Below are 23,229 nucleotides of genomic sequence, written 5' to 3'. Positions count from 1 at the left end.
CGCCTTATGTATGTAACATTTTATTCTTATTTTAATTTGTCATGTCACTCGGCTGAAGAGCGGCGGATTGTGCCGCTGACAGCCCTCCCTTGCCCATATGGGTCAGAGGAATGAAATCACAATAAAGAAAAAAGAAAAAAAAAAGATCGGCAGTGAGTCAGTCTGTCAGTCGCTGCGAGTCTGAGCAGTTGGTCAGTAGGAGTGAGGCTGGGTCAGTCTCGTGTCGCCAGTTGCTGGTCTGTCTCTCGTTCGCATTTGTGCGGCAGTTAGTGTCTGTCTGTCGTCGGAGGGATAGTATGTCTGTCGTTTGGATCAAACTTTAAAGCCAGAAACAGAAGAGTCTTGCCACTCCAACAGTAACAGAACTCAGCTAGTGGTCGCCCGGTTGGGGCTGAGTTCCTGCATCTGAGTCTGCACGGTAGGCCGCCTGTCTGTCAGTTGCAGCGAGTCTGGTCAGTTGGTCAGCCGGGTCAGTGTAGGGCAGTCAGTATCTGTTTGTTGTCTGGAGTGCTAGTATGTTTTAGGCCGACAGTCTGCTTGAATTTCTTCAGGCAATGGTCATTGGCGCTTGGATCGATCGGTTGGTCGGTTGCGCACTGGGACACAAGATCACTTGTCCGTCTTGAGCGTCAGCGCATGTGAGGTCGCCACGTCAGTCCAGTGGCCCGTGCCATGTAGGGAGGGGTAGTGGCTTCGCGGCCGACACGAGAGCAACAGGAGTCAACCCACGACATCGGTCTGGCCGGCGCGAGCTGCGACGCCATGAGACGGAAGATCGGCGCGCCTTCCTGCGTCCGTTGAAGCGGCTGGCAGCGTACGGTTCGGGAGAGCGTTTTAGCGTTTTGGGGGTGCTGCACCAGGTCTTCGCCAAACATTGCAGTTTATTAAAGGTTAAGTGATTCGTGATATGTTGCTTCAGTTACTTGTTAAATTCTAATTGTTTTCTTGGTCAGTCACTCGTCCCCCGCTTGCTCGTTTCTCTCTCGTCCACATTTGTTAGGCAGTTAGTGTCTGTCTGTCTTTCTGTCGGTCAGCCATACGTTAATGGCTGCCTCTGTCATGTTTGTCGGATTCGGTGTTAACGAATTTATTGCTTAAGGTATAGAGGCCGAATTCCTGAAATATGTTTTTATCTTGCCTATCATCTTGCGAGGTGGTATTTGTGTAATGTAGAGCATGTTGCTACATTTTATGTAAAACTGCATTTCATGGATTTTATTTAAATGGTCATTTTAGTATATAAAGTTGCCAACCTTCCACCGTAAGAGTTCTTTTAAAAACAAGTTGCACTTTCGGTGGCAAATAATTTTAATGTGAGTGTTTTGTACCAGCTCCATCTCTCTTATGCGGTGCATAGTTTATATGTTTGTGTGAGTTGTTAAAATTTTTAGTTTAAAGTAATCTGGTGTGTTGCAGATTTGCACCCATGTAGTCTTTCAGAGGTTGTTGTGAGCAGTCGTGACTATGGCAGTGTTAAAAGGGAGTGGCAAGGTTCTCAGCCCGAAAGCTCATACTATCAAATAAAAATTGTTACTTCTGCCTCTGAATAAATTGTAACTTGATATTTACAGGGTGCTTTCTGATTATAATTTTAAATCTGTTTAAAAAAAAGGGCTTTTAGGAATAAAATTTCGATTTTTTGAAAGAAATTTGATTTGTTTCTATCAGTTACCCACTGGCAACTACTTGATGAATCGCTACTAAATGAAGTAAATTCTTTAAGAAAAGGTTTTGAAAGTAAAATCACGGTTCATTCAGTATGTCCCCTTCAAGTTTTGCCTTTCTCAGTATGTGGAGACAAGGGCGTTTAAGTTGTGAAGAGAACTTATTGGGCCCAAGGCGAGTAGTCGGAGCAAGCACACGCTGCTACGCAATCAAGTAAGTGATTATTGTTGAGGGGGAGTTCTATTTCGAATTAGGTTCCTCTACAACGATGAAAATCCGTCGTTAGGAGCAATGTGGAATTCTGGTGACCGATAGTTTCAGTATCGTTTTGCGGGAATTCATACGAATTCGAAGAAAGGCGAAAATAATGATAAGTAGCAGAAAAGGGAACAGCGTGAAACTTAACGTCAGAACAGATGTTAACGAAGTAGATGAAACTAAGGAAGGACGGAGCAAGGAGAACATCAAAAACAGACCAGCACCGGCAAAAGGGCATTCCTGGTCAAGAGCAGTCTACTAGTATCAAACAAAGGCCTTAAATTGAGGAAGAAATTTCTGACAATATACGTTTGGAGTATGGAATTGTATGATAGTGAAACATGGACTGTGTGAAAACAGGAACAGAAGAGAATCGAAGCATTTGAGATGTGATGCTATAGACGAATGAGGAGGTTCTGCGCAGAATCTGAGAGGAAAGGAATATGTGGAAAACACTAACAAGGAGAAGGGACAGGATGATAGAACATCTGTTGAGACATCAGGGAATGACTTCCATGGTACTAAACGGAGCTGTAGAGGGCAAAAACTGTAGAGGAAGACAGAGGTTGGAATACATCCAGCAAATAATTGAGGGCGTAGGTTAGAGGTGCTACTCTGAGATGATGAGGTTGACACAGGAGAAGAATTCGTGGCGGGCCGCATCAAACCAGTCAGAAGACTAATGACTCAAAAGAAAAAAAAATTAATAATATCGAATTCGAATCGGCCACGACACACTTAATATATTATGTTCCCAGTTGAGAACCATGATTCCTTTCACTGTGTCACGAGCTGGCTTTGATAATTCATGTAGTAATGGAAAGTGGTGAACTTTGCTTTCGAATCCTTAGGTTGAGTAATTTCCGCTCCCATGTTGCGTTTCCTCAGTACTGTCAATCCTTGGCTGACAAATGATCGGCATGTTATTACAGTTTGCTCGTAGGGAAGCAGAGCACTACCGTTCTTGTGTTCCAAGTAAATGCAGTTTCAGGAGTGCGCTCCATCTGATAAAAAGATTGTTGATTATACATCCACTCCGTTCGTTGAACTTCGCCTCACCGCCCATGCAAGCACATTTTCCCTTGCCCTATAAACTTTTACTTCCTGCATCCTGTGAGAGAAAATTTCGTAAAATTATTAAGAAACTCGACTCCCTGATCGGTTGTTCTGGAGTTCACTAATTAACTTCCGTTGCGTAGTTTTCTCTTGTGAATAGACGGCCGGCCGCGGTGGTCTAGCGGTTGTGGCGCTGCAGTCCGGAACCGCGGGACTGCTACGGTCGCAGGTTCGAATCCTGCCTCGGGCATGGGTGTGTGTGATGTCCTTAGGTTAGTTAGGTTTAAGTAGTTCTAAGTTCTAGGGGACTTATGACCTAAGATGTTGAGTCCCATAGTGCTCAGAGCCATTTGAACCATTTGAACCATCTCTTGTGAATAGACACTACGACTAATAATCAATTGATGTTCATGGTACTTTAGACGATTTGGCACTCAGCACCGCGTGTGTAACGTCAGGTACAGCATTTGTGCAACAGATAGCACTCAGCTACCCAACGTCCTTGTTATAAGGCGAACTTTTAAACTTGCCGTATACACTGAGGCGACAAAAATCATGGGATAGCTGTATGCGCATATACAGATGGCGGTAGTATCGCGTACACATGTGTATAAAAGGGCAGTATACTAGCTGAACTGTCATTTGTACTCGGATGACTCATATGAAAAGGTTTCCGGCATGATTATGGCCTCACGACGGGAATCGACAGAGTTTGAACAGAGAATGGCAGTTGGAGGTAGGCTTATGGAACAGTCCATATAGAAAATCGTTACGGAATTCAATATTCCGAGATCCATAGTGTCAGGAGTGTACAGAGATACCACATTTCAGGCATTACCTCTCACCATGGACTACGCAGTGGCCAGCGCCCTTCACTTACCGACCGAGAGCAGAGGCGTTTGCGTTATCAGTGCTAACAGACAAGCGACACTACATGAAATAACGGCAGTAATCATTATGAGGCTTACGACGAACGTATCCGTTAGGATAGTGCGGTAAAATGTTCAGTTACTGCACTATAGCAGCAGCCTTTGCTAACACCACGACATCGCATGCAGCGCCTCTCCTGGGGTCGTGACCCTATCGATTGGACCGTGGAACGATTGAAAAACCGAGGGCTGGTCAAATGAGTCCCGATTTCAGTTGATAAGCGCTGATGTGTAGGGTTCGAGTGTGGCGTAGACCTCACGAAGCCATGGAGCCAAGTTGTCAACATGGATGACACTGTGCAAGTTGGTAGTGGCTCCATAATGGCATGAGCTGCCTTTAAATTCAATTGATTCGACCATTGACTGCAAATGGTTATGTTCGGCTACTTGCAGATCATTTGCAGCCATTCATGGACTTCATATTCCCAAACAACGATGAAATTTTTACACAGTCGTTTGGCATTGGTTTGAAGAACATTCTGAGCAATTCAAGCGAATGATTTCGCCACCCAGTTCGCCCGACACGAATCCCATCGAACATTTATGGGACATAATCGAGAGGTCAGTTCGCGCACAGAATCCTGCACGGGGAACACTGTGGAAAGTACGGACGACTATAGAGGCGGCATGGCTCAGTATTTCTGCAGGGGACACTCGACGACTTGTTTAGTCTCTGTTATTCCAATCTCGTATAGCGGGCGGAAAGAATGAACACCTATATCTTTCCGTACGAGCTCCAATTTCCCTAATTTTATCGTGGTGATCGTTTCTCCTTATGTAGGTCGGTGTCAACAAAATATTTTCGCATTCGGAGGAGAAAGTTGGTGATTGGAATTTTGTGAGAAGATTCCGTCGCAACGAAAAACGCCTTTCTTTTAATGGTTTCCAGCCCAAATCCTGCAGCATTTCTGTGACACACTCTCCCATATTTCGCGATAATACAAAACGTGCTGCCTTTCTTTGAACTTTTTCGATGTACTCCGTAAGTCCTATCTGGTAAGGATGCCACATTGTGCAGCAGTATTCTAAAAGAGGACGGACAAAAGTAGTTTAGGCAGTCTCCTGAGTAGGGTCAAGTGCCACTTTTCGCACCATTCTGATATTTTTTTTAATCGTTTTGCAGTTTGTTTTGATCTTCTGATGACTTTATTAGCCGATAAACGACAGCGTCATCTGCAAACAACCGAAGACGGCTGCTCAGATTGTCTCCAAAATCGTTTATATAGATAAGGAACAGCAAGGGCCTATAACACTACCTTGGGGAACGCCAGAAATCACTTCTGTTTTATTCGATGACTTTCCGTCAATTACTACGAACTGTGACCTCTCTGAAAGAAAATCGCAAATCCAGTCACATAATTGAGACGATATTCCGTAAGCACGCAATTTCACTTCGAGTCACTTGTGTGGTACAGTGTCAAAAGCCTTCTGGGAATCCAGGAATACGGAATCGATCTGAAATCTCTTGTCAATAGCACTCAGCACTTGATGTGAATAAAGAGCTAGTTGTGTTTCACAGGAACGATGTTTTCTAAACCCATGTTGACTGTGTGTCAATAGACCGTTTCCTTCGAGGTAGTTCATAATGTTCGAACCCAATATATGTTCTAAAATCCTGCTGCATATCGAGGTAACTTAGTGGATTACTCCTAATACCTTTCTTGAATATTGGTGTGACCTGTGCAACTTACCAGTCTTTGGGTACGGATCTTTCGTCGAGCGAACAGCTGTACATGATTGTTAAGTGTGGAGCTAATGCATCAGCACACTCGGAAAGGAACCTAATTGGTATACAGTCTGGACCAGTAGACTTGCTTTTATTAAGCGATTTGAGTTGCTTCAGTACTCCGAGGATATTTACTTCTACGTTACTCATGTTGGCAGCTGTCCTCGATTCGAATTCTGAAATATTTACTTCGTCTTCTTTTGTACAGGCTTTTCGGAAGGCTGTGTTTAGTAACTCTGCTTTGGCAGCACTGTCTTCGATAGTATCTCCACTGCTATCGTGCAGAGAAGGTATTGATTGCTTCTTCCCGCTAACGTACTTCACATACGACCAGAATCTCTTTGGATTTTCTGCCAGGTATCGAGACAAAGTTTTGCTGTGGAAACTGTTATAAGCAGGGTCTGCTTCAACTTGTCTTTGCATACTTGCTATGTCAGAACTTTCCATACATACCTTGCCTCCGTCCTGTTCGAGCAATTTGTAAACCCTCCTAATTCCTGGCACAAAGGATGTCTTGTGAATGAATAAAGCATTATGATTGTATTTTGTACAGATCACCATATTGCACTGACAATTAAATCCTGCAAAGTAGCCTACAGAGAGTCAAATACGGAAAGACTCTTACTCAATTACACTGCTCTCCCACTGAGGACAGGAGCTTGAATATTAGAGTGCAAAACGGATCTCCAACCCAGTAATATATCACTGCGTACCATATCGATGTAGTAAACATACTATTTGTATCCTGCACCATACAAACTCAGTCCTTTTACATCATTCCTGCATATATACCACGAAGACAGACAGCACTGTATACACTCCTCGCAGCACAAGATATTTCCCTGCAAGGTCGGCGGACATCGACGCCCATTGGGTGACCAGAGCGCCCTCAGCGGACTAAAGTCACTCTCAGAACTGTTCTACAATTTGGGCTCGTTCCCTCTCGGCACAAACGCGCTACTGTGTGTGGTCCGGACCTGCTTGTTAGCTTGCTTTTTCTACACCCATCTCTAGAATCTGGGATTACAAGAACACATGTATTTTCGCATGATTTGCCATAATATTATACCATTTTCGCGGTACTTCTTGATATCAAGCACACTGCAGTATCCTACTGAGCGCTCACGCAACCTAATTCCGATGATATAGACTGGAAATTACTTCTCTACAAACCCAAAACTTAAGTCAGGTGGGGCATGCTGTTAACCACCGACTAACTAGAAAGTTGTCACGTCGGCGAAGACGTTGACATGGAAACTCGAAAAAAATGGAGATGCCAAGTCGAGCTGCTACTCTATGCCAGACTAAAGGAGGTCCAACACGACACTAGAAGGTATCTCAGGACTTTTGTCATCTCAGTGTAATTCCTTGGCACTGAGCTCAAGAGGAGATGAAATTTCTTGCCTCGAAACCATAAAAAAATGACGATGTGAACGAAATATTTATGTTGCAAATGAATAAATCAATAAATGAGATTTAATTATGAGACTGCTAAGGAAAACATAGCAAGACTATCACAGGACTAACAAGCTACTTATTTTCTGTGTTCTGTCTTTAATATATTCTCCGTTTGGCCAAAGCTGCATCAAATTTGCTGAGAGAAGTCATTTTCCATTATTAATGTGTTTCTAATTTTAAACACGCCATTCATTTTATTTGCACCTGAGTTCAGCTTATACCCAAATTTCCGACTAACCGCTCCTATAACATTTAATTCCAGTTACAGAAACGAGTATCGCTTATTTCTGACGAAGGTGGTATTGTTTAGATTTGAGACAACTGTTTTGAGCACTGCCTTTGTTTCGTCTCTGATGATGCCTATATCCCGTAGCAGGTTACGTTCCTGGGATTAATAAATCATATAAATGTATTCCTTCGTCAATTCTTGGAAAAACAGTTTCATACTGAAACGCAAAGGAACTTCATTTTGTTCAAGCAATGTCTGATTATTATCACATAGTTTTTGGCTTATTAGAGCATCATCAGATGGCAGTTGACTAGTGTCTACAAGAAACACTACGGTGTAAGAATCCAAAAGTTGAAAAATGAAGATTTTGCCAAAGGACAGAATAATCGGCCATGATACTGTCACGAAATGTGAAATCGTGTCCTCAGGCCAAACACGGTTGATGCAGCAACAAAACACCTGTTACTTTTAATGTCTCATTTCCTAATCTAATTACCTTATCCTCGCCTGATTTAATTCGACTAAATTCCATTACACTTGGTTTGCTTTTGTTGATGTTCGTTTTATTCCTCCTTTCAAGACACTGTCCGTTGCGTTCAACTGCTCTTCCAAGCTCTTTCCTGTCTCTGGTAGAATTACAGTTTCATTGGCAAACCTCAAAGTTTTTATTTCTTCCGCCGAACTTTAATTCGTTATCTATATTTTCCTTTAGTTGCCTTCACTTCTTGCTCAATGTATAGATTGTATAACCTCAGGAATATGATACATACCTGTGTCACTTCCTTGTCAACCACTGCTTTCCATTTCAACAGCATAGAAATGGACATCAAATAATATTAGGAGTGAGAACGAAATGCATGTATTCCCTCAGGGAGACCCTCAAATCAAAGTCAGTATCAGCAAGTACTAAGATAAGATTATATAACACAGTGATATTCCCAGCAGTCATTTACTGTTCAGAAACCTGGAGTGCGACTACACGAGAAAAGGAATAACTATTAATATTTGAAAGAAGAGTAATGAGAAACATATGGCGAGCGTTCTAAGATAAAGGAGAATGGATGAGGAGGAAGAATGAGAAAAATTGCCTCATGATGCAACAACCAACAATATTATTGTTACAGAAGCCGAAGAGCAAAAGAATCCAGTGGGCAGGCCATGTAGCTCGTATTCCAGAAGAAAGACAAGTGAAGAAAGCACTTGAAGAGAAACCAAACACCAGACGGTGCCTAGGACGAAAAAGGCGGCGCTGAATGGAGCACGTGGCAAAGAACCTGGCAGCCCTGGGGACCGAAGAAACAGAAAGGAATGGAGGCAGTTTGCGGAAGCAGCGCGCGATCTGCAGGAATTTCGATGGCTGTATATGTATGTATGTACAGGGTGTCAGTTATTTAACTATATGAAAAAAACGTAAATTAGTTACAAACTACGGAATGCACACACTTTATTCAACACGTAAACGTCACTACAGATATTCGGGTATAAGTTATGACATGTTCGATATGCCTGCCATCATTGGCGATGATGTGGCTAGACGAATAACGAAATTCTGCATGGTACGCTGAAGTGTCTGAACATCTATGCTGTCAATGATTTTCTGAACGGCTGTTTTCAGCTCAGCAATGGTTTTGGGGCTATATCTGTACATGTTATCTTTGATATAGCCCCATAAAAACGATTCGCATGTGTTCAGGTCCCGAGAATATGGTGGCCAATCGAGGCTCACGCCAGTGGCCTCTGGGTACCACAGAGTCAGAATCTGGTACCCAAAGTGCTCCTTCAGGACATCAAACACTCTCCTGCTTCGATGGCGTCGAGCTCCGTCTTGCATGAACCACATCTTGTCGAAACCAGGGTCACTTTGGATAATGGGGATGAAATCATCTTCCAAAACCTTCACCTACCATTCTGTAGTCATAGTGCCATCAAGGAATATCGCGCCGATTATACTCTGACTGGACATTGCACACTACACAGTCACCCGTTGATGGCGAGGAGAATTCTCGATCACGAAATGCGGAGTAGCAGCCTCCAAATGCACCAATTTTGCTTATTAACGCACCCATCCAAATGAAAGTGGGCTTCATCGCTAAACCAAACCACACATTCGCATACTAATTCCCATTTCCCATCATTCCCCGCCGCCAACCGCGTAGTCCGAACGTCCTAACACAAACCGTTTAGGGGGTATGCCTACTTTATTTCATATAGATCAATAATTGTTACCCTGTATGTACGTATGCGTGTACACCTCTACATATTTTAGACGCATGTTTTCCACGTGCGTGAAAGTAATACTTTTCATTATGGCATATTTTATAGTTTTAAAATGCAAACTGTCCACTAGTTCTATCTAGTTTTTCCATGTTTTGCTGCAGGTCTGAAGATGGTCATCGCTATCCGAAACCGGAAGTCTAAGGACCAAAAGGTTTTGTGATCATTCTACTGTAATTCCTGGTGTTATCTATTGTGCTTCACACTACTAACGATCTGAAGAACTTAATTGATGATATTTGCATTTTCTTAAAATATTTCTTAGTTGGGGACCAATACTTCACAAAATATTGACACAGGAATTGTAATCACTTCGTAGAATTTCATTTCAGTCTCTTGACTTCCTTTCCCTGAATTGTTGTAGTCCTTTCACATACACTCCTGGAAATTGAAATAAGAACACCGTGAATTCATTGTCCCAGGAAGGAGAAACTTTATTGACACATTCCTGGGGTCAGATACATCACATTATCACACTGACAGAACCACAGGCACATAGACACAGGCAACAGAGCATGCACAATGTCGGCACTAGTACAGTGTATATCCACCTTTCGCAGCAATGCAGGCTGCTATTCTCCCATGGAGACGATCGTAGAGATGCTGGATGTAGTCCTGTGGAACGACTTGCCATGCCATTTCCACCTGGTGCCTCAGTTGGACCAGCGTTCGTGCTGGACGTGCAGACCGCGTGAGACGACGCTTCATCCAGTCCCAAACATGCTCAATGGGGGACAGATCCGGAGATCTTGCTGGCCAGGGTAGTTGACTAACACCTTCTAGAGCACGTTGGGTGGCACGGGATACATGCGGACGTGCATTGTCATGTTGGAACAGCAAGTTCCCTTGCCGGTCTAGGAATGGTAGAACGATGGGTTCGATGACGGTTTGGATGTACCGTGTACTATTCAGTGTCCCCTCGACGATCACCAGTGGTGTACGGCCAGTGTAGGAGATCGCTCCCCACACCATGATGCCGGGTGTTGGCCCTGTGTGCCTCGGTCGTATGCAGTCCTGATTGTGGCGCTCACCTGCACGGCGCCAAACACGCATACGACCATCATTGGCACCAAGGCAGAAGCGACTCTCATCGCTGAAGACGACACATCTCCATTCGTCCCTCCATTCACGCCTGTCGCGACACCACTGGAGGCGGGCTGCACGATGTTGGGGCGTGAGCGGAAGACGGCCTAACGGTGTGCGGGACCGTAGCCCAGCTTCATGGATACGGTTGCGAATGGTCCTCGCCGATACCCCAGGAGCAACAGTGACCCTAATTTGCTGGGAAGTGGCGGTGCGGTCCCCTACGGCACTGCGTAGGATCCTACGGTCTTGGCGTGCATCCGTGCATCGCTGCGGTCCGGTCCCAGGTCGACGGGCACGAGCACCTTCCGCCGACCACTGGCGACAACATCGATGTACTATGGAGACCTCACGCCCCACGTGTTGAGCAATTCGGCGGTACGTCCACCCGGCCTCCCGCATGCCCACTATACGCCCTCGCTCAAAGTCCGTCAACTGCACATACGGTTCACGTCCACGCTATCGCGGCATACTACCAGTGTTAAAAAAAGACTGCGATGGAGCTCCATATGCCACGGCAAACTGGCTGATACTGACGGCGGTGGTGCACAAATGCTGCGCAGCTAGCGCCATTCGATGGCCAACACCGCGGTTCCTGGTGTGTCCGCTGTGCCGTGCGTGTGATCATTGCTTGTACAGCCCTCTCGCAGTGTCCGGAGCAAGTATGGTGGGTCTGACACACCGGTGTCAATGTGTTCTTTTTTCCATTTCCAGGAGTGTATCTTGTGGCTTCGGTTTTAATAGTCATATCTTTGTCCTCCTTAAAGATACATAACACCCAAGTTACTGTAAATGTGACAGTTACGCTAATGAGATCCCAGCAATGGGAATCTTTAACTGAACTTCATCGTCTCCATTAGTACAACAATCAGGAAAGATACTGCAACTAGCAAATCTTCCGTTGAATGGTTTATTTCCATAAGCTGTTTCTAATTGCGGAAAATATTTCTTACGCTGCGCATATTTCAAAGTAAAATTGCCTAAGAATATGACGCCCTCTGAAAATTAAATAGTTATGGTAAAAAATTAGTCTGCCTGTTTCAAACACTTTTCCCAAATTGGTATCTTCCTAAAATGCTGCAGGTTTCTCAAGCCATTTTGGATAAACTAATTGAAAATTTAAAAAAATTATAATTGGAGGTTAGCTGATGCTGCAGCTGCATTGTCATAAGCTGTTTAACCTCATTTTCTTATATTAGTGTTTGGATAGAAAAATATAGGTTAGAAATATTGTGTCTTCATCTCCAGTGTCTAATTGTTGTACCCAGAGAGCCGTTGTCGTGATACACGGTAGATAGGACTTTACGTGTAAAATATCATTTGGAACATAACACATTGTTTCTTTAACTTATTGGTCTATATCTTCCTCAGATGGAAACATAGACACTTTCGGTAACTTTTGTCTACACAGTGAAATATTTTATTAAAACTTGTGAATTCCCAAATGGGATTCCTTTCTTTTTCTATACTATCTGTTTATACTAGATGAAGCGCTAGGTTCGAATGCTTATTCTCTTGCTATACAACAATAGCCTCTTTCCTTGCAGTATCGTATTTTCTCTATTAATTGAGATTCTTCCTCCTGTATCTTTTCTGGCATATACAAGAGCTTTGTAAACTGGCAGTTTGTCATTGTCGACTGTTATTTAATGTCATATAGAAAGAACAACGGGGCTGCACCTAAAACATGTTTTGTTTTTCTGTCGCCGCAAAAGCCGATAACCGCGGAGTAAAACTTAGACTTGAATGCCGCTTTTGAATAGTACACTGGAATTAACTATCCTCAGGTTCAAAAGATGGAAAATTATCTTCTAAACCAGCACTGTCATTCATCCTGATACCTTAAAGTGCAAGTATAAGAGAGTTCACTACATAAACGTTGCAGTGATTGCGGAATGGCAGTGTGAGGAGGCGAGCTGGTGATGTTACCTAAGGGGTGAAGGGTTGGGAATAGTCTTATGCGAAATTAATTCACACGCATTGTGAATGATCATATAATTCACCTATTGCATAAGCAATTCGGGCTTCTTTGTCTACTTCAGGAGGGATTCATGTCCTGTAATTTTACTGGTAGTGGATTTCCTGTTTACCACGATTTTCAAGGGATAACGTATGATCTTCCTGCTGCTATTAGCCAACACAGTAACTACATTTATGACCAAAAAAAACAAATAAATGTCTTTATTAATGCTTTGGCTCGTGAAACATAGTCGAAATTTGACTACTACAACCGTGTTTGCCGCGCGGGATTAGCCCAGCCGTCTTCGGCGCTGCAGTCATGGACTGTGTGGCTGGTCCTGCCGGAGGTTCGAGTCCTCCCTCAGGCATGGGTGTGTGTCTTTGTCCTTAGGATAGTTTAGGTTAAGTAGTGTGTAAGCTTAGGGACTGATGACCTTAACAGTTAGGTCGCGTTAGATTTCACACATATTTGAACATTTTTGAACAACCGTGTTTATTTTACTGACATTAGCACCTGTTGCTTGCCTTGAAATCTAATACGGCAATACACTGGAGAAAACACACACATTAAACCTAGAAACAGCACATTTTTCTTCTACTGCTAGTCAATAAAATGTTCAAATGTGTGTGAAATGCTGTGGGACCAAACTGCTGAGGTCATCGGTCCCTATACTTACACACTAATTAAACTATCTCAAACTAACTTATTCTACGAACAACTCGTACACATCCGTGACCGAGGGAGGACTCGAACTTCCGGCGGGAGAGCCCACGCAATCAGTGAAATGGCGCAGCAACCCACGCGGCCACTCCGCGCGGCACTGCTAATCATCCCAAGCAGTACTTAACTAAGGACCTAACCATACAGGAAAGGGTCCCTCAACATAGGTGCTGATTTTATTACACCACTACATTCGAGGCAGCTTTCCTGCCTTTATTTGCAGCTTTACTGTTAATTTAAATACATGTGCTATCAACTCGCACTTTACGAGATGACAATAGAAGTGGGGGGGGGGGGGGGGGGACAGTTTAATGACATAGCTACCTGTTCCAATAATTTACAATTACTACGTTTAATTGGTCGACTAAAGTTAGATACTCCAAGGATAAGCCATTTTTAATTGATTATTTCACATGAACGAATTGATTATTTTCTATCCATTCACTCCTCCAAAGGCAATAATTTATTAATTCCTATGTACTGGTTGCTATTTACAGTTTGTACAGAAACCAGATGGCAGTTATAAGAGTCGAGAGGCATGAAAGGGAAGCAGTGGTTGGGAAAGGAGTAAGACAGGGTTGTAGCTTCTCCCCGATGTTATTCAATCTGTATATTGAGCAAGCAGTAAAGGAAACAAAAGAAAAATTCGGAGTAGGTATTAAAATTCATGGAGAAGAAGTAAAAACTTTGAGGTTCGCCGATGACATTGTAATTCTGTCAGAGACAGCAAAGGACTTGGAAGAGCAGTTGAACGGAATGGACAGTGTCTTGAAAGGAGGATATAAGATGAACATCAACAAAAGTAAAACGAGGATAATGGAATGTAGTCAAATTAAGTCGGGTGATGCTGAGGGAATTAGATTAGGAAATGAGACACTTAAAGTAGTAAAGGAGTTTTGCTATTTAGGGAGTAAAATAACCGATGATGGTCGAAGTAGAGAGGATATAAAATGTAGACTGGCAATGGCAAGAAAGCGTTTCTCAAGAAGAGGAATTTGTTAACATCGAGTATAGATTTAAGTGTCAGGAAGTCGTTTCTGAAAGTATTTGTATGGAGTGTAGCCATGTATGGAAGTGAAACATGGACGATAACTAATTTGGACAAGAAGAGAATAGAAGCCTTCGAAATGTGGTGCTACAGAAGAATGCTGAAGATAAGGTGGGTAGATCACGTAACTAATGAGGAGGTATTGAATAGGATTGGGGAGAAGAGAAGTTTGTGGCACAACTTGACTAGAAGAAGGGATCGGTTGGTAGGACATGTTTTGAGACATCAAGGGATCACAAATTTAGCATTGGAGGGCAGTGTGGAGGGTAAAAATCGTAGAGGGAGATCAAGAGAAGAATACACTAAGCAGATTCAGAAGGATGTAGGTTGCAGTAGATACTGGGAGATGAAGAAGCTTGCACAGGATAGAGTAGCATGGAGAGCTGCATCAAACCAGTCTCAGGACTGAAGACCACAACAACAACAACATGTACTGGTTATGTCTCTTTAAAGAGAGGAGGGCAGCTGAACCCTCTCGCATCCTTTGTGTAAACGATGGACCATTAGTTCTTGATACCTAAATCCAACACAGAGAGAAATTTCGACTCTGTCCCTTAGTAGTATCCCATAATTCTCTTTTTTGTCGTTTAACGGTCTCGGTAGCCCCACAAGAGATGCTGTACTACAGATCTAAATATTCGTCATTTAATCTTCTTTCTGCCCTATGACATTTTCTGGCGATTAATATAACATTTTCGAATGACAAAATTTTGTCTGTGTGAAAATATCATCTAGTATAAATTGGATTCCATGTTAAACCGTAGGTCACCACAGAACAGTCAGTTTGAAGAAACAACCGGCATTCGTTTGAAGCGTCTTATGGATGTCTTACAAAATCTAAAGCAGGATGACTGGAGAGTGGATCTGAATTCCAGTTATCCTGAATATGAGTCCAGTGTTAACCACCGCGACACTTCGATCGGAACTAATTCTTCTCCGCCCCTATATTTTCCCGTCTCATTACTGCTCCTTCCGATAGAAAGATATCTGTTGACATCATATTTAAAGTATCACAAGTGTATTCTTCATTCAGTTATTTATCTTCCCTAGCCAATTCGTATCACTAGTGACCATAACAATTCGTAAATTTAAGAGCATCACGCATATAAGATAGTAAGATAGTTACTGTCCCCTCACTGCGTGATTACAGCTACATCAAGCATGCTGTATTTACTGACAGCTTTTGACACTCGTTTTGCCGCACCTATCTCACGGAAGAATTGTTTCCGTCGACAAAAGCGCTTATGAAGGCTATGTACACCTCTACTGTTCTGCTTATTTTTGCGGTAACACAGACATGTGACAGCTTACCACCAAACTTTTCTTCTACACAAGCGTAAAACGGATTTCTTTTTATGACAGCCTCAACAAACCCCGATATGCACGACCGAAGCAGTTGCACGCATGTTGGAGGTATAATACCCTTTATAAATCTGACATCTCCCTGCGAAATACTGCAGCACTGAACAGCAGCGATTCCCATAAAACTAATAAATTCCATCTATTTCTGTTTGCGTAAGTATGCATATGCGCAATAGTTAAAAGATGGTCCCTTCCGTTTACGTCAGCCATATTATCGTGATTTCTTATTCTTTTATCAGGTTTTCCAATTTGGAAAGTAATCAGGTTTTTCATCGCTTCGTCGTTATCAAGCAGTGTCCTACAAACAAGAGAGCAAAATGAAAACCAATATTTAAACAGATAGCTACACTATAAATTTACACTAATTTATCCACAGAGGATGAACTGATTCGGAGATAGTACAGGTTTCGGAATCTTGAGCATGGCCCATGGCTGAATGTAGCTACTTATAGAATCGTATCTGCTTGAGGATAAAGTTAGGGGCTTTTTGTGATATAGGTGATAATGAATATTTCATTTTCCTGTTTCTGTTACTGCCCCAGTAATACGTTGATAACGTAAATACACACATCAAAAAAAGTTTTCATCAACTCGGTTCCGATAGTTCCGGAACCTGTACAGAAAATTAGAATAGAGGTAAACATAAACATCATTTCAGCCCTTTTTACTGCTCATGAAAACCACACATTCCATGTTGTACCACAATACATCGAGACCTTCAGAGGTGGTGGTCTAGATTGCTGTACGCACCGGTACCTCTAATACCCAGCAGCACGCCCTCTTGGGTGCCTGTATTCGTCGTGGCATACTATGCACATGTTCATCAAGGCACAGTTGGTCCAGATTGTCCCACTCCTCAACGGCGATTCGGCGTAGATGCCTCAAAGTGGTTGGTGGGCCACGTCGTCCATAAATATCCCTTTTCATCTATCCCAGGCATTTTCGATAGGGGACATGTCTGGAGAACATGCTGGCCACTCTAGTAGAGAGATGTCGTTATCCTGAAAGAAGTCATTCAGAAGATGTGCACGACGGGGGCGCAGTTCCTCGCTAAGAGTTCATTACAGCCTCAAAGTAGCGGACTCGAGACTTATGTGCTGTTTTCTGCGCATGGAACAACAACTATAGAAGACTGCAGGTTGATGAACGTTTATTAGAACTTATGCAATCCACTCAGAGCGTGGAAGCAAGTAGTCATCTCGCGTGTACCCCAACGTTAGTACAAATGAGGTCAGTGACACATCATCTGTGATAACACACAGGAGGTATGAAGGAGGGAAATTTTGGAGGGAAAGGGTTTCTCATATGCCCGTTTGTATCTCCCCCTCTCTCTTTTTCAACTCGCCGTACCAGTAAGTGTAATTAATTAGTTATTTTTCACTTTTTCTCTATACACCCACATTTCCACATGTGTCTAATGTTAACTATTGTACGTGTAACCACTGATCCTTATGACCAAGACGTTTTTAAACAGGTCGAAACCTAGGTCAAGTGGTTTGAATAAATCTTTCATTTCTGCAACTGATTGGCTGCATTTCATTTTACTCTCACAAAGATTCAAATGTCGATTCTGTTGTAATATGACAAAACGTTAAAATAAACTATTGGAAAAGGAGAAGTAAACACTAGAACTGTTCATCGTTCATTACAAAATGGTTCAAATGGCTCTGACCACTACGGGACTTAACATCTGTGGTCATCAGTCCCCTAGAACTTAGAACTACTTAAACCTAACTAACCTAAGGACATCACACACATCCATGCCCGAGGCAGGATTCGAACCTACGACCGTAGCAGTCGCGCGGTTCCGGACTGAGCGCCTAGAACCGCTAGACCACCGCGGCCGGCCGTTCATTACATCATATAAACTATTTCTCAAGTCTACATCTCTTTTTCTCAACACACACATGAATGAGGTACCGTTAGAAAGGTTTGTTAACCGGCTTCTGGAACTGCATACCGATTATGCTCTTAAACTTACTATTTGAGAAAATTCAAGATAAAAGCGACTTTTAACTACGTAGGCAAAAGGAATGTCCACCTTCATGCCTATATTTTACGAAGTTAACTTATTAATCAGGAATAAGGAACCCCATTTTATTTACTTTAAAGTACTTATTAACTGGATAATTTGTATACACCATTGTCATAGATAATAACCGCGACCACTATGGCAGTCCATTATCTCCGCCTGTCGTTGAAGATGGCTTTTCTTAACGAATATACTTTCCGAAAAGACGAACATATTCGTCGTTGTCGCCCTGGTTTGTGATTTAGCTAAGACCCAACGTTTTTACTGAAACTGAAAATAATTGTCGAGTTAAAGTTATAGGTTATATGGCCCTACCAACAGTCTCTGACATCTGCCCATTGTTCAAGTAGGGACAAACACTCCAAACGCAGAAGACATTTTGGAAGACATGGAAATATACGTACAAGGATGTATCATAAATTCTTGATTATTATTTCACGCCGTTCGGTTCATTTTTAAAAACGTTTTCTCTTCGTTCCCGTAACTACCCTTTTCCCAACGACCACGATTATTCCAAATACTATCACTATTTAAAACTATGAAAGTGCGGAAGTTTCACCTGGGTCCCCTGTTCATTACAAATTTAATAATATCACTATTTTATTAATGTTGCCTCACTGCTTTTGAAACACCAGGAACTATAGCAAATTTAACTTCTTGATCGAATATAGTATAGCAGCAGGAACACATGATTAAATTTGTAGGTGATTTGATGGTGTAAAGAAAGTGAAAGTTAGTTCACAGAAGTAGTGGGATGAAGTTCGTGTCACCCCACTCTCCATTGTTGCCAGATTTATCCAAGATGGTGGCGATGACATCATCCACAATAGTGGCCAGTAGACTTGGAAACAGAGCATGACGTCATCCAAGAAGGAGGATTTTGGTAGGAAGATAGGTCAATTGGGCTCCCTTCACTAACCTAACCCCCTCCCCTCCCCCCCTCCCCAAGAAAATGGCAGGAAGTTCAAATTCCATCTGGAAAATGCAACACACCTCTACTAACCAAAGAACATGGCAGGAAAATAGGTCACTTGGGCTACCTCCACTAACCTAAGTCACCTGACCGCCGCCTCTTTCTACGAACTGGCAAGAAGTTTGAATTTTGGAGGGAAGATAGGTCAATTGGGCTATCTCTCGATTAACCTAAGAAAATGGCAGGAAAGAAAGGGCAGTTAGGCTATCTCCACTAACCTAAGTCACCTGATCGCCACCGTTTCCTAGGAAATGGCGGGATGAGGACTCGACCTGTGCTGGACATAAATTTTTATTTTGCATGCACTATTTATTTAAACAATTAGAGGCACTACCACGATCAAGTGTAGTCGCCATGGGGTCCGAAGTCCAAGTGACCCTGTACACAGTACTGCCACCAGAGGGCACTGTCATCTGTTCTGTGACATAATCCAACATGGCGGTCTGGGGTGGGGAGAAACAGTGGGAAACAGTGTGGTCGCCATGGGGTCAGGAGTCCAACTGTCCTATTATACAATACTGCCACCAGAGGGCACTGTGGTCAATTCTGTGACATAATCCAAAATGGCAGGGGGAAAGGGAGGGAAACAGTGTGGTCGCCATGGGGTCCGGAGTCCAACTGTCCTAGTACACAGAACCACCACTAGATGGCACCGTTCTCCATTCCATGATGTAACCCACGATGGCTGTCTGGAGGGGAAAATGACTCAGCCTGCGCTGGACTGCTGGAGAGGGGAAGGAGTGCACTTTATTTATTTTGGAACAATTTATTTAAGGATGGATTTAAATAGTATATTTAACATACTGATACAAAACACATGCTCAGTCATGCTTGGGGTCACACCTACTACTCGTAAATTACAGAAATAACGCTCTGCAGACGCTCAAACAATTCCTAAATTACCGAAATAATTTCAGTACACAGCACACAGACATGCAAACACCTCTTAAAAATGCAGTACACTGATGTTCAGACAAGAAATCAACTTGTAAACTGTCCAAATAACGCGTAGCACAACCTGCAGACCTGTTTGGAAAATAATGCAACAGACACGCAAATAACGCGCGCAGGTACCACCCGCCAACCCCTGTCCACTGGACTGCACAGGAGGCTACCACACATGCTCCCAGAAGTCGGGATGCACCGGCAGCTGCCAAGCCACGCCCAGGTGCCTGTTTGGGTCCCTCAAGCATGAGGTTGCAGCATCCCTTTCATACTTGACACCAGAGAAATTCCTCTCGAAATATGTAATCACATAGGCACCATTGGTGATGTGACCAGATGGGAGCAACGACCTATTTGCAGAGCGCAGATGCTCCAAGGGCTCATGCATGTTGAAAACGCCGCAAGCAACCACCAGATGCAGGCCTGTGTGAGCCATTGCTCTCATGCCACTGTTGCCTACAGCGAGCAGGTGAAGTTGGATCTTTTTTCAAATATACCGTTAGAGTTCTTTGAGTGTTATACTGACATCACAGAACTCCAAGGTGCGCCCACACCGGTCCCATATGTGAGACACCTCTGGGCGGCACATGTGTTTACTGTGGCTAATGTGATACATGCAGATACTGATATCACAGAGTAGCATAGGGTGCATTGTTCCTAGCGATCCTAATGGAGCATGCGAGCTGCATCTAGCTGTGCATGAGTACCCATTGGGGCTGACACATCATGTGAAATGTTCGTCCTGCTATCAATTAAATCACAGAAACATTAAAATTTCTCACCGCTAAAAGCCTATGCACGCTCGCAAAAACGTTAATCATAAAACCTTTCTTGTTGTTTGGAAAGAGAGCACTCTCTAAGCTCAGAGGGGGGATGGGTGGGGTAAAACAGAACAAGGTTTTTTTAGATATATGGGAAGAGAGAAATATCGTAAAAATCTTATTGAGTTCTCTAACGGATGAAGTTAGTGGAGCTTTTATTGTTCGTAATTTTTCTCTGGTGGATGGAATAGAATAACGATGATAGAATGGTGGGGTGATAGATGTGGATTGGCCCTGAGGGACATGGATCTATAGTACCTGCTTGTAGTTTGGAGAAGCACCACAATGCAGTGTAGTTTGGAGAAGCACCACAATGTAGTAACAAAATCCACATCATTCCCCCAATTCCCGTACTGTCTTTTATACTACATCGTGTTGCAGGAGCAGGCTTCGTTTCCATCAAATGGTCAAAACACAATGCTGTCACAGTAACTCATCTTCGCCCATCTCTACACAGGTTGCAGGAGGTGGTAGATACAGTTTTCCTCTGACCCCTACTCAGTTCCGACTTACATTGGAACAATCAAGTATGCAAAGCTGCACAGATGGTAGCACAGAATTTGAGGGGTCTATTGCAGGATGCATAGGGGCTACCTAAAACAAGATGGTAATTTTACTGTAGCAGATAGGTTCAAGAAAGGTGACTTGTTTTGAGATATGAGAGTGCAAGAAATATGATTCACTTGTGACTGTAATCATTAAAAGACTTCTCCATAGGATCCAACGCATGTATGTGGTTGAATGGAAAGACTTGATGCCAAATCATAGACATCATTTCTAGTGGATAGCGTAACACTAGAGATCTGAAAAGCTAGTGTACATTTCTTACGATTTCAATCAGCACACCATCTACTACTGTTTGTGATCCTTCTCAATCAATCATAACTCAGTGGATATATCGCAGAACCTCTGACATGCTATTGAGACAGAATACGTTACAAATACTGGAGAAATATCTAGTGGCGGTGGCGTGAGGGGGTTGCAGATAGCGCTTTCATAGCACGTTCCTTAGCCAAATCACTTTCAAAATTCAGCGATTTTATGACAAGGCTGAATCGTGGGCTATGTGTAACCGAGCTGCTGGTCTGATAATATACACTCTGGCTATCGCCGTCTCGGTATTTGTCTGGAAAAACCACGTGATTCATAGGTAATGGCATACGTGGTTTTATAAAGCCAATATAGCTTTTAACATGGATACTTGTGTGCCATATAGAACCAAGACCACTTGTGACAGTAACATACAGCAGTTGCTGGGAGCGGGTTTTTTTTAGCCTCTGGTGGTTTGTAACATGATTAAACCTCTCTTTCTAAGACATGGTGGTAGCACCTCCAAGAAAAACTTGAGACATGTCCACCCATTGTTGATTTTCGGTCAGTATTATTTCATATCACCAGCGATCAGATATTGATGAATTATTATACTTAGTAGTAGGGGTTGCGTGATAGGTTCACCTTGAGCATCAGGCTTATAAAGTATGTGTTTGTGTTCCAACATGTCCAAAGGAAATGACTACATCCATTCGTAAGGAAAGTATGGACTTGACGTCACGTACTGTGATAGAAAGGGGAAGAGTATGTCAAGTCATAAGAATGGTACTGATATTTCTATTTCCAGAGCCACAGCCATCAAGTGGGTGTATTTTTGATACTTCGCTCATCGTCGAATGTCATTCAAATCAGTCCGCGATCGTAACATTTAGCTGTAAATACAGGGATAAAATATATATGAGGCTTGCAGCGCCGGTGATCTGTGTGGGAATGATTCACATTTCCTGTTAACGGTAGGAGCCGTCCGAATGGAGAGGCCTGTTGGAGTGCAGGAATGTACCTGATGTATTGTACTCTAGACTACTGAATAGCGAACTAATACTTAGTATGTGTTGGATAGCTTTTGCGATTGCATGGAAATTTGAGAAGATTGAATATGGAGGTGTGTTTGCGCTGGAACGTTATTCCCTCAGATGTAAATTGTTGAGTTGACTGCTTCTGCACATTTCCCGCCTTTATTTAGTTGAGGGAACATCGATTGTGGTATGTGCATCTGGCATGTGGAAGAGACGTTTGCCGGTTCTCTAGATATGAGAAATACCTTAGTTGGCTTTGTAGATTATAAGGATGATTTGGAATCTGCCATATCACTGACATCGGTATTCCACGAGTGGAAATATTAGTTTTTTCCCATTATTTCCGAGTTTCCATGTCTATGTCATCGCTGACGTGACTAGTTTCTACTTAGTCAGTGGTTTACAGCATGCCACACCTGACTTAAGTTTTGGGTTTGTAGAGAAGTTATTTCCAGTCTATATCATCGGAATTACGTTGCGTGAGCGCTCGGTAGGATACTGCTGTGTGCTTGATATCAAGAAGAACCGCGAAAATGGTATAATATTATGGCAAATCATGCAAAAATACATGTGTGCTTGTAATCCCAGAGTCTGGAGATGGGTGTAGAAAAAGCAAGCAAGCAAGCAGGTCCGGACCAGAAACAGTTACGCGTTTGTGCCGAGAGGGGACGAGCCCAAATTGTAGTACAGTACTGAGAGTGACTTTGGTCCGCTGAAGGCGCTCTGGTCACCCAATGGGCGTCGATGTCCATATTGTTGCAGGGAAATATCTAGCGCTGCGAGGAGTGTATACAGTGTTGTCTGTCTTCGCGGTATATATGTAGAAATGATGTAAAAGGACTG

The sequence above is a fragment of the Schistocerca cancellata genome, chromosome 2 (assembly GCF_023864275.1).
Source record: "Schistocerca cancellata isolate TAMUIC-IGC-003103 chromosome 2, iqSchCanc2.1, whole genome shotgun sequence".
NCBI lineage: Eukaryota > Metazoa > Arthropoda > Insecta > Orthoptera > Acrididae > Schistocerca > Schistocerca cancellata.
Note: the sequence above shows the minus strand (reverse complement) of the source record.